This window comes from Corvus moneduloides, chromosome 18 (genome assembly GCF_009650955.1).
Source record: "Corvus moneduloides isolate bCorMon1 chromosome 18, bCorMon1.pri, whole genome shotgun sequence".
Taxonomy (NCBI): domain Eukaryota; kingdom Metazoa; phylum Chordata; class Aves; order Passeriformes; family Corvidae; genus Corvus; species Corvus moneduloides.
In genome coordinates, this window is record NC_045493.1 from 4,356,286 (window position 1) to 4,365,282 (window position 8,997).

An 8,997-nucleotide genomic window follows, 5' to 3' on the forward strand; every position below is an offset into this window, starting at 1 on the left:
CAGAGCTTGTCCCCTTGGCGGTTCCGGCAGCAGTCTCCGCCTTTGCTCCCCCGCTCCTGGAGGAATCGGCCTCCGAGAGGATTCCCACCTCCTACCCCCCCCTCCCTCGCCTGCACCGTTCCCCTGGCAACGACTGCTTCTGCTGTTCCTCTTAAACGAGAAGCGAAACACCAAAGTACGGAGAGCTCAGTTACAAAACAGCCATCTCCCGACACCCCCCCAAGACAGGAAAGAAGTATCATAACAGAGAAAGGACACAAGAACTAGGATGGGGAGGTCTGTTTGTTCCCTTTAAGAGAAGTTCCAATAGGGGCTGGTGGAACAGGATTTGTAAACGTTCCCCTCACTTCTTCAGAGGTCAGAAATTTTTAAAAGGAGATCAAAGGATTATTAGCAATCCTATGGGTACAGCTGAATAATTAGATCACTTTTTAGGCCCAAACATTTTCACTTGGGAAGAGATGCAAGCAATAATGAAAATATTATTTTCTGAAGAGGAATGAGAAATGATTAGAGTTACAGGTATGAGAATTTGGGAAAGAGAGAACCAACAGGGACTGCCAGGAGACCAGAAGATGCCATTGACACCTCCTGCTTGGAATCACAATGAAGGGGCTGGGTGAAGGAATATGAATGATTACTGTAATTTAATAATCAAAGGAATAAAAGAGGCAGCACCTCGAGAGCAGAATTTAAAAAGGGCTTTTGAAGGGCAACAGGGAAAGGAAGAGTCTCCAACTGAATGGTTAGAGAGAGACTTAGGAGAAATATGAAACAATGTTCTGGGATAGATCCTGAGACAGTAGCTGGGCAGGCTTTACTAAGAGTCAATTTTGGCACTCATGCTTGGCCAGATATTAGGAAGAAATTAGAAAAATTGGAAGACTGGCATGAAAGATCATTAAATGACTTCTTAAAAGAGGCTCAAAAAGTTTATGTCAGGAGAGATGAAGAAAAAGCCAAAGTAGAAGCAAAAAAATTATGGTAGCCACTATGAGAGAAAGTAACTTTCAAAGAAATATGAACTCCACAAGGGGAAGGTCCTTTTCAGGTGCTACTGACAACTGAAGCAGCGATCCAGACCAAGGAGCGAGGGTGGATCCATGCCAGCAGAATCAAAGGACCCATGGAAGAACCTAAGGAGTGGACTATAACATCTAAGCCTGGTGATACCAAGTTAACTCTTAAAAGGGAATGGGTGGTAATGCACTGGGAAGACCCAAATGATCCAAGAGATACACCAAGAATCACACCTGACTGGGAAATAAGGTCAAGCTTATATCAGTAGTTTCAAGTGTTGCCTGGACAAGTCCTGAGACACCTCCAATACCCTCCTTGGGGAGGAATCCTTCCACTCCAAACAGGAGGATCAGGACTATTTCGGTCTGAGAGTTCTCATATTCTGGCCTTAGCCTGTGATCCTTATTAAAAGAAGGAGGAATTGCCACTTCCAACAGTGCCATACCATATACCCTGTGTAATTCGTCCCAATACTGGACATGCTAGCTGGTTTAAATGTAAATGTCTAGACTGTAAAAATTATTGGTTGTTGGGGAAGATGAAACAGGAAAGCTTTATAAATATGATTGCCTGACAAAAGATTTTGGGAATATGAAAACTACAGGCGACATCGAAATGAAAGCCACTTTTGAAATACCAAATCTTAGTTACTGAACAACTGGAAAACAATGGTATGGCCGACTGAAGGTAATCCCCTCTTGATTGAACAATACCCTCTGCTTGCAGGTAGGTCCAAGGGTCAGAGCAGACCCTACTAGCTCAGCAGAAGGGGTCCAAAGAGTAGTTTTCAGAAGTTAAGATGTAACACTCTATGGTAATATAAGAACTCTTACAGGCTGTATGTAAATGCTATAGGATTTGTATCTTGTATTAGATTGGTTAGTGACAATTAGAATATTCAGTACAGAAGATGATTTATTGTATTGTAACCAGGACTTCACCATTCCACTCTTACACACTCTTACTACTTCTTCTTCACTCTCATTCCTCTCTCGCTCTCTCTCTCTCTTTACTTACCCGCTTACTCTCTTGCTCTCTTGGGCCTGCTCAGAGCTGCCAGCTGCAGCTCTGAGCAGTGCCCCTATACCTACGCCCTTTGCAATAAACCGCATGTTCCAAGATCAGACTATAGAGATCTCTCGTCACCGTCCGTCCCGACCGTCCGAACCACCCCGCTGACCTACAGTCTGGCGCCCATCGTGATTGCCGAACCCACACCCAGCACCTGCAGTCTGGCGCACAACGTGATTGAAGGCCCGATTCAGCTTTCTCCATCTGTGGGAGACTTCTCCATGGACGGTAACTAAAAGACCAGTTATAGCCACCTAGAACGTGTCGTGAGCACGGCATACCGATGCTGCGCATCGTAAAAGGCGGAGCTCTATAATTCTGCCGAAGCAGCCCTCGAGCACGGGGATTACCTGGAGCTCTTGGAGGGAATTGCCTGGCAGTCCTCGAGCACGGGCCGCCACTGCCGCGCAGCGGCTACCTGGAGCTCTTTGAGGAAGTTTGCCGTGGCACCCCTCGAGCACGGACACGCTGCTAAGCAGTGCCTACCGGAGCTCTACGGAGGGACCCTGCCGCGCGCCCCGAGCACAGGCGAGTAGTGCTCAGCACCGCCCGCACTGGAGCTCAGTGCGGACCCACCCGTGAGGTCCTGAGCACGGAAAGCCATTGCCACGCGACGCCTAAAACCGGAGCTCTGAGAAAGGACCCAAAAGCAGCGTCCTGAGCGCCGAGTGGAGTGCCTGGCCAGCCCCCCACGACGGACCTCTGACTAAGGACACTGCTCCTGAGACATCATCTAAGTGAGTATCATACTGGTCTAATAATGGGACAAATCCACTCTGCCCATGACAGAGATCTCTATAAGCAACTTAAGCATTTACTTAGAAGCTCCGGTCCAAGTCAATTACCTAAACAGGAGCTAAAAAATCTTTTAGAATGGACTTGAGTTAATTTCCCAAATGCTGACCGTTCAGCCGTCTTTACAAGAGACTTTTGGGACACAGTTGGGGTTAAGCTCTTTAATAATGTCTCCTACCGAGATATGGCTGCCGCGCAGCTGATCCCAGCTTGCAGAGCGCTAGTGGAGCTGTTTGCTGCGAAGGCGCTGCCCGCAGCAGTCACCCCGCCGAGCCCGGCTCCTGCTGCGAGCCCGCCCCTTGCCGCCGCGAGCCTGCAACGGGGCACGGCCCCCGCCCCTCTGCCGGACCTTGTGGCTCCAGTACCCGCGGTCCGGCTGACTCGCGCCGCCCTGCCCCCCGCGCTCGCGGTCCTGGCACCCGTTACCCCGGCCCCAGCCACCCCACCGGACCCTACGGCCCCTCCCACAGCTCCCACCATCCCCGCCCCCGCCATCCCGCTCGTCCCCGCGGTCCCCGCCCTTGGTTCCAGCGTCTTTGCGGCCCCGCCCCTCGCTTCTACCACCCCATCTGCCAGCGTCATCGCGGCCCCGCCCCTTGCCCCTGCCCCCACCTGCCCCCCCCCCCCCCCCCGTTTCCGTCATCACGGCTCCACCCCCCACTGCTGCTGTCATTGTTACCCCACCCCCCGCTGCTGGCATCATCGTGGCCCTGCCCCCCGGCGATACCCCTGCGGGGCCGGCGGCTACACCCCTGCTACCTACGGGTGCTGCCGCTCCACCAGCCGCGCCTGTTATGGCCATGGCTGCCGTTATAGCTGGCCCCCCGCAAAGCCAAGCGGCGACCCTTCTTCCAGCCCCCCAGGTCCCCCCCCCCGACACGGCGCCGGTGGTAGCCAATGTTCCATCCGCGTCCGTTGCTGCTGCGTCTTCACAGTCTCCTGCCGCTCCCGAACCACCGGTGCCTACAGCGCCTGTCACGGCCGCGCTGGTGTCCCCGGCACCCCTGTGCACGTTACCGCAGGAATCCTACCCCCCCACCCTGCCGTTCAAGCACACACAGCATGCCCCGAGCTGTCCCCCGGCCCCGCGGCAGCACAGACATCTGTGTCTACTCCCATCCCTGCTAGCGTTCCTGCGCAATTCCCCGATCCCGGCACACCATCGCTTGCGCTGGGACGCGGAGCGCCCCAGCCCAGCAAGCCACTTGGTGCCGGTGCCGCAGCGTCTGCACGGATGGCTGCAGCCCCCTCCGTGCCTGCTGCTGCTCCAGCCCCGTCTCCCGGCACCGCCGCTCCGGCAGCGCCGTTCCTGCCCGCCGCACCACCACCCACCCCAGCCCAGCCTTCAAGCTCCCAGCAGCAGCACGCCGTGATCCAGCCGCCAGCCCTCCTGCCTCCCGCCGCCTCGAGATCATCTCCTGCCGACAGGGCAACCCTGCCGCCGCCGCCCGCCTCCGTAGCCCTAGACCGCACCCTGCTGTCTCCACCGCAGCCTCCCGCTTCTCAGCTGCTGAATAGTGCGGTCCCACCGCCACCGGCATCCATGATCGTCCCATCGCCCCCTCCCTCGACCGTGGCCGCAGCCCCAGCCCCTGGTTCTGCAGTCCTGCCATCTCCCGCTCTGCCCAAACCATCTGCCACACGGACTGCCGCCATCACAGCCTGCCGCGTTGACCTGATGACGCAACCCACGCACGCGCAAATGCTGCAACCCACGCATGCGCAAATGCTGCAACCCACGCATGCGCAATCGCTGCAACACACGCATGCGCAATTGCCGCAACCCACACATGCGCAATTGCTGCAACTCCCGGATCAGCGATATCACTCCGCTCACACTCCTCCAACCACAGCACCGCTCCCGGGACCAGCCGCACATCTTCCCGCGGCTCCGTCGCCTGCCTCCCTGCCTCCGCCGCCGTATCCCAGAGCCAACTCAAGCAGCACCGAATCACGCCCGAACTCCCTCGAACACCCAGCTGCGCTATTGCCCTCTGCGCTCCTGACACCGAATGGGACTACTTCGTATCACCAATCGATCGCACAGCCACAGCCAGGCACACAAGCCGTGCAACGAGGAGGGGGAGGGTGGAATATGACACCTGCTTTTATAAATACAGGACAGACTGAGAACTATTGTGCCCCTGCAAATGCCAACAGCTTAATCCCAATACAAAACAATTCCGAAAAAGAATTAAGTCTGTTCCCAAACAGCTCCAGTGTCCCCCCAGCATTTGGGACAGACTTCTCAACCCAAAAAGAGACACTAAACCCTGAAAATTCGCCCGCATTAATCCCAAAAGTAGAAAACTCCCAAAAAAGTTTTAATAATTTTCAATTAACAGACTGGCATGAAGTCAGACGCCAAATTTGCAAAGAGGAAAATCTAAATCCTTTAGCTATGCTTGTACTATTCAGCCAGCAAGCTGGTGGTCCTAGAACATGGCAAGCTATCCCACACCATGAGATTAAAGAGTTGCGGAAAGCAATAAAGGACAGTGGTATCTGCTCTCCATACTTTAAGCAACTGCTGAAAAGTACCCTAGAAGGACATACACTTACACCAAATGACTGTAAAAATCTTGCTAGTATAATTCTCACAGACTCACAATATATGCTATGGGAACTCAAATGGAAGAGACTGCTTGCAGGGGTACTAGCCACTTATAAACAAAGTACTGACGCAGACCTTCGTACCCTTGTCATATCTAAGCTGACTGGTGACCATCCTGATGATCAAAATGACAATCAAATAAATTTACCCAAAACAGCATTAGATGACATCAAAAAGATGGCTCGCAAAGCCTTCTTGCAAATTCAGCCTGCAGGAAGTTTTGAGAAAGCCTATAATCTCATTAGCCAAGAGTTGTCTGAACCATTCACCACATTTGTGGACCGGGTCATCCAAGCAGCAGAACGGCAATGCAGCGACAACATAGCTCGCCCAATAATGATACGGGACATTATTGAAAATAATGCCAATGCAGAATGTAAAAAAAGTTATCAAAACTCTGGGAAAAGAAAGACCCACAGTGCCTGAGATGATTGATGCCTGTAACAAAATAGGAGGTCCACAGCAGGTGGCAACTATCCAAGCAAATGAACTTGGAAAAGCTCTAGGAGAAAAAATTGAGAGGGCTCTGACAGCTCAAACAGTACAAACAGCTGCACAGGCAGCACAAGCAGAAGCACAAGACCAAAAACTTACTGAAATCCTGGCTGCCTTGCATCTAAACTTCCAGCAACAAGGCAACACCATAGCTGTTATGCAAGCTGCTGTAACTTCAGGACCTTACTATTCTTGTAAAAAACCCGGCCATATCATGAAGAACTGCCCAGAACTCAAAAAGGGTGCACAAGCACCAGATCGCTGCCCTATCTGCAAGAAGGGAAAGCATTTTGCCTGGCAGTGTCGATCCAGACAAGATACAAGTGGAAAACACAGTCCAAAAAACTCCAATACGAGCGCGCAATGCCATCGCGTGACGAAACAAGTAGTGGCACCCCAAACACCCAAGGTAAAATTTATGAATACCCCAACTCAGAACCACTTCGCTTAACCATCAGCGCAATCCCAAGTAATGACCCAGGCCTGCTACCCCCAGGGTCCCAGTGCACTTTGGCAACCTCCAAGCCAACAACCTTTTTAAAGGATAATGGCTATGACTATATTTCAACAAGAATTACAGGGACTTCACAAACTAGACAAGACTTTTTGGTTGTTGGTAAAGAGAGGAATGGCATCCTGGGACTGCTGGTTTTGCCTTGTGTAATATCTGCTAGCTGCAATGAAGAACTGCTAGTGCTAGCAAATGCCTGCCATCCCCCATTGTATATCCCACCTAGAACCCCTATAGCTATTGCCATAGCACTGCCCATGGGAACTGCGGAACAAATACCACCGCGCCGTTTCTCAGTTGCTCCTGAAAGTCCTGAGGTTCTATGGGTTCAACACATAAGTCAACAACGACCAATGCTAACTTGTGAATTGTCAAATGATGAGATTCAAGTTAACATCAAGGGGATGATTGATACGGGGGCAGATGTTTCTGTTATCTCTTATTATCATTGGCCAACAGATTGGAAATTAATAACCCCCCCAGGCGCTCTCACAGGCATTGGAGGTGTCACTCCATGCCTGCGGAGCGAATCTGTAATCAGTATTACAGGACCACAAGGGAAAAAGGCATTGATCCGTCCCTATGTAGTACAAAAACCCATCACAGTGTGGGGAAGAGATTTGCTCTCTGAATGGGGAGCCAAAATTGAACTGGATTTTTCATAGGGGCCACTAAAGCACTCAGTACTTTAAAACTGACCTGGAAAACTGACACCCCTGTCTGGGTCGACCAGTGGTCCCTGCCAGCTCATAAGCTGAGTGCCCTCAAAAAACTAGTGGCTGAACAACTGCAAAAAGGCCACATTAAACCTACTAACAGTCCCTGGAACTCACCTGTGTTTGTAATCCATAAGAAAACTTCTGACACGTGGCGATTGTTACATGATCTCAGAAAAATCAATGCAGTAATTGAAGACATGGGCCCTCTCCAACCTGGCCTGCCCAACCTTTCCATGATCCCAAGAAATTGGCCGCTTGTAATTATCGATCTAAAAGACTGTTTCTTCAACATCCCACTGCATCCAGACGATGCTCCTCGTTTTGCCTTTTCCGTTCCAAATACAAACCTGCAAGAACTGCTTCAAAGGTATCATTGGCTAGTCTTGCCTCAAGGCATGAAGAACTCACCGACCATTTGCCAACATTTTGTAGCCCGTACTTTGTCCCCAGTCTGTGAGCAATTCCCGCAATCAGTTATTCTCCACTACATGGATGATTTGCTCATCGCAGCGCCAACACAAAAACAAATGGAAGAAACTCGTAACAGTGTTGTTGCTGAAATCAAAAAAGCTGGACTGGTGATCTCTGAATCAAAAATACAAGAGACTGCTCCCTGGAAATATCTAGGATGGAAACTAACAGAACAGTCTATTACACCTCAAAAAATACAAATTCGAACTGATGTTCGTACCTTGCAGGACTTGCATCGGCTCTTAGGAGAAATCAATTGGGTCAGGCCTGTGCTAGGAATCACTAATGATGAACTTGCTCCACTCTTTGATTTGTTGAGAGGAGACAGTGACATTAAATCCCCTAAATCTCTCACTCCTGAAGCTTGCAAGGCCCTGGAAAAAATTACTGATGCTCTGCAGAACAGGCAGGCACATCGCTGTATTCCTAACAAACCCTTTTTCCTTGCGGTTTTAGGAGAAAAGTTGAGACTGTACGGCCTCATTTTTCAATGGGATTCCTCTCAAACAGAACCGCTGTTAATAACTGAATGGGTTTTTCTTCCTTACAGGTCGCCAAAGACAATCCTCACACCTTTAGAAATGATGTCTCAAATCATCATCAAAGGCAGAGCAAGGCTTCTTTCAATAGCAGGTTGTGAATTTGCAATTATCTATTTGCCCATGATTAAATCCTATTTTGATTGGGCAATGCAAAAATCAGAGGACTTGATGTATGCCTTGCTTGATTTTCCAGGCGTTTGCTCTATTCATTACCCAGCACACAGAATAATGAAAGCTAAATTGTGCTACAAAGAAAAACCCCTAATCAGTGAAGAGCCTTTAGATGCGGTCACTATCTTCACTGATGGGTCAGGGCGAACACACAATTCTGTGGTCACACGGCAAAATAAAGATACTAAAGTCTGGAAGCAAGATGTTCAAAAAGTTGAAGGTTCTCCTCAAATTGTTGAATTGGCGGCTGTTGTAAGAGCTTTTCAGCTCTTTCCAGAACCTTTCAACCTAATCACTGACTCAGCATATGTTGCTGGTATTATTAAGAGGATTGAAGGATCTGTTTTAAAGGATGTGAACAACGACAAATTGTGTCTTTGGCTCACCTGTCTCTACCAAATTTTATCACACAGAACTAATCCTTATTTCGTTTGCCACATTAGAGCTCATTCTGGTCTTCCAGGATTTATGGCAGAAGGAAACGCACGAGCTGATGCATTGGCATCAGCAGCATCTGATGGAGAAATTGCAGCAGACATCGAAAATCCTACCTTGGTGTTTGCTGCAACTACCTTGCCTAACACTATT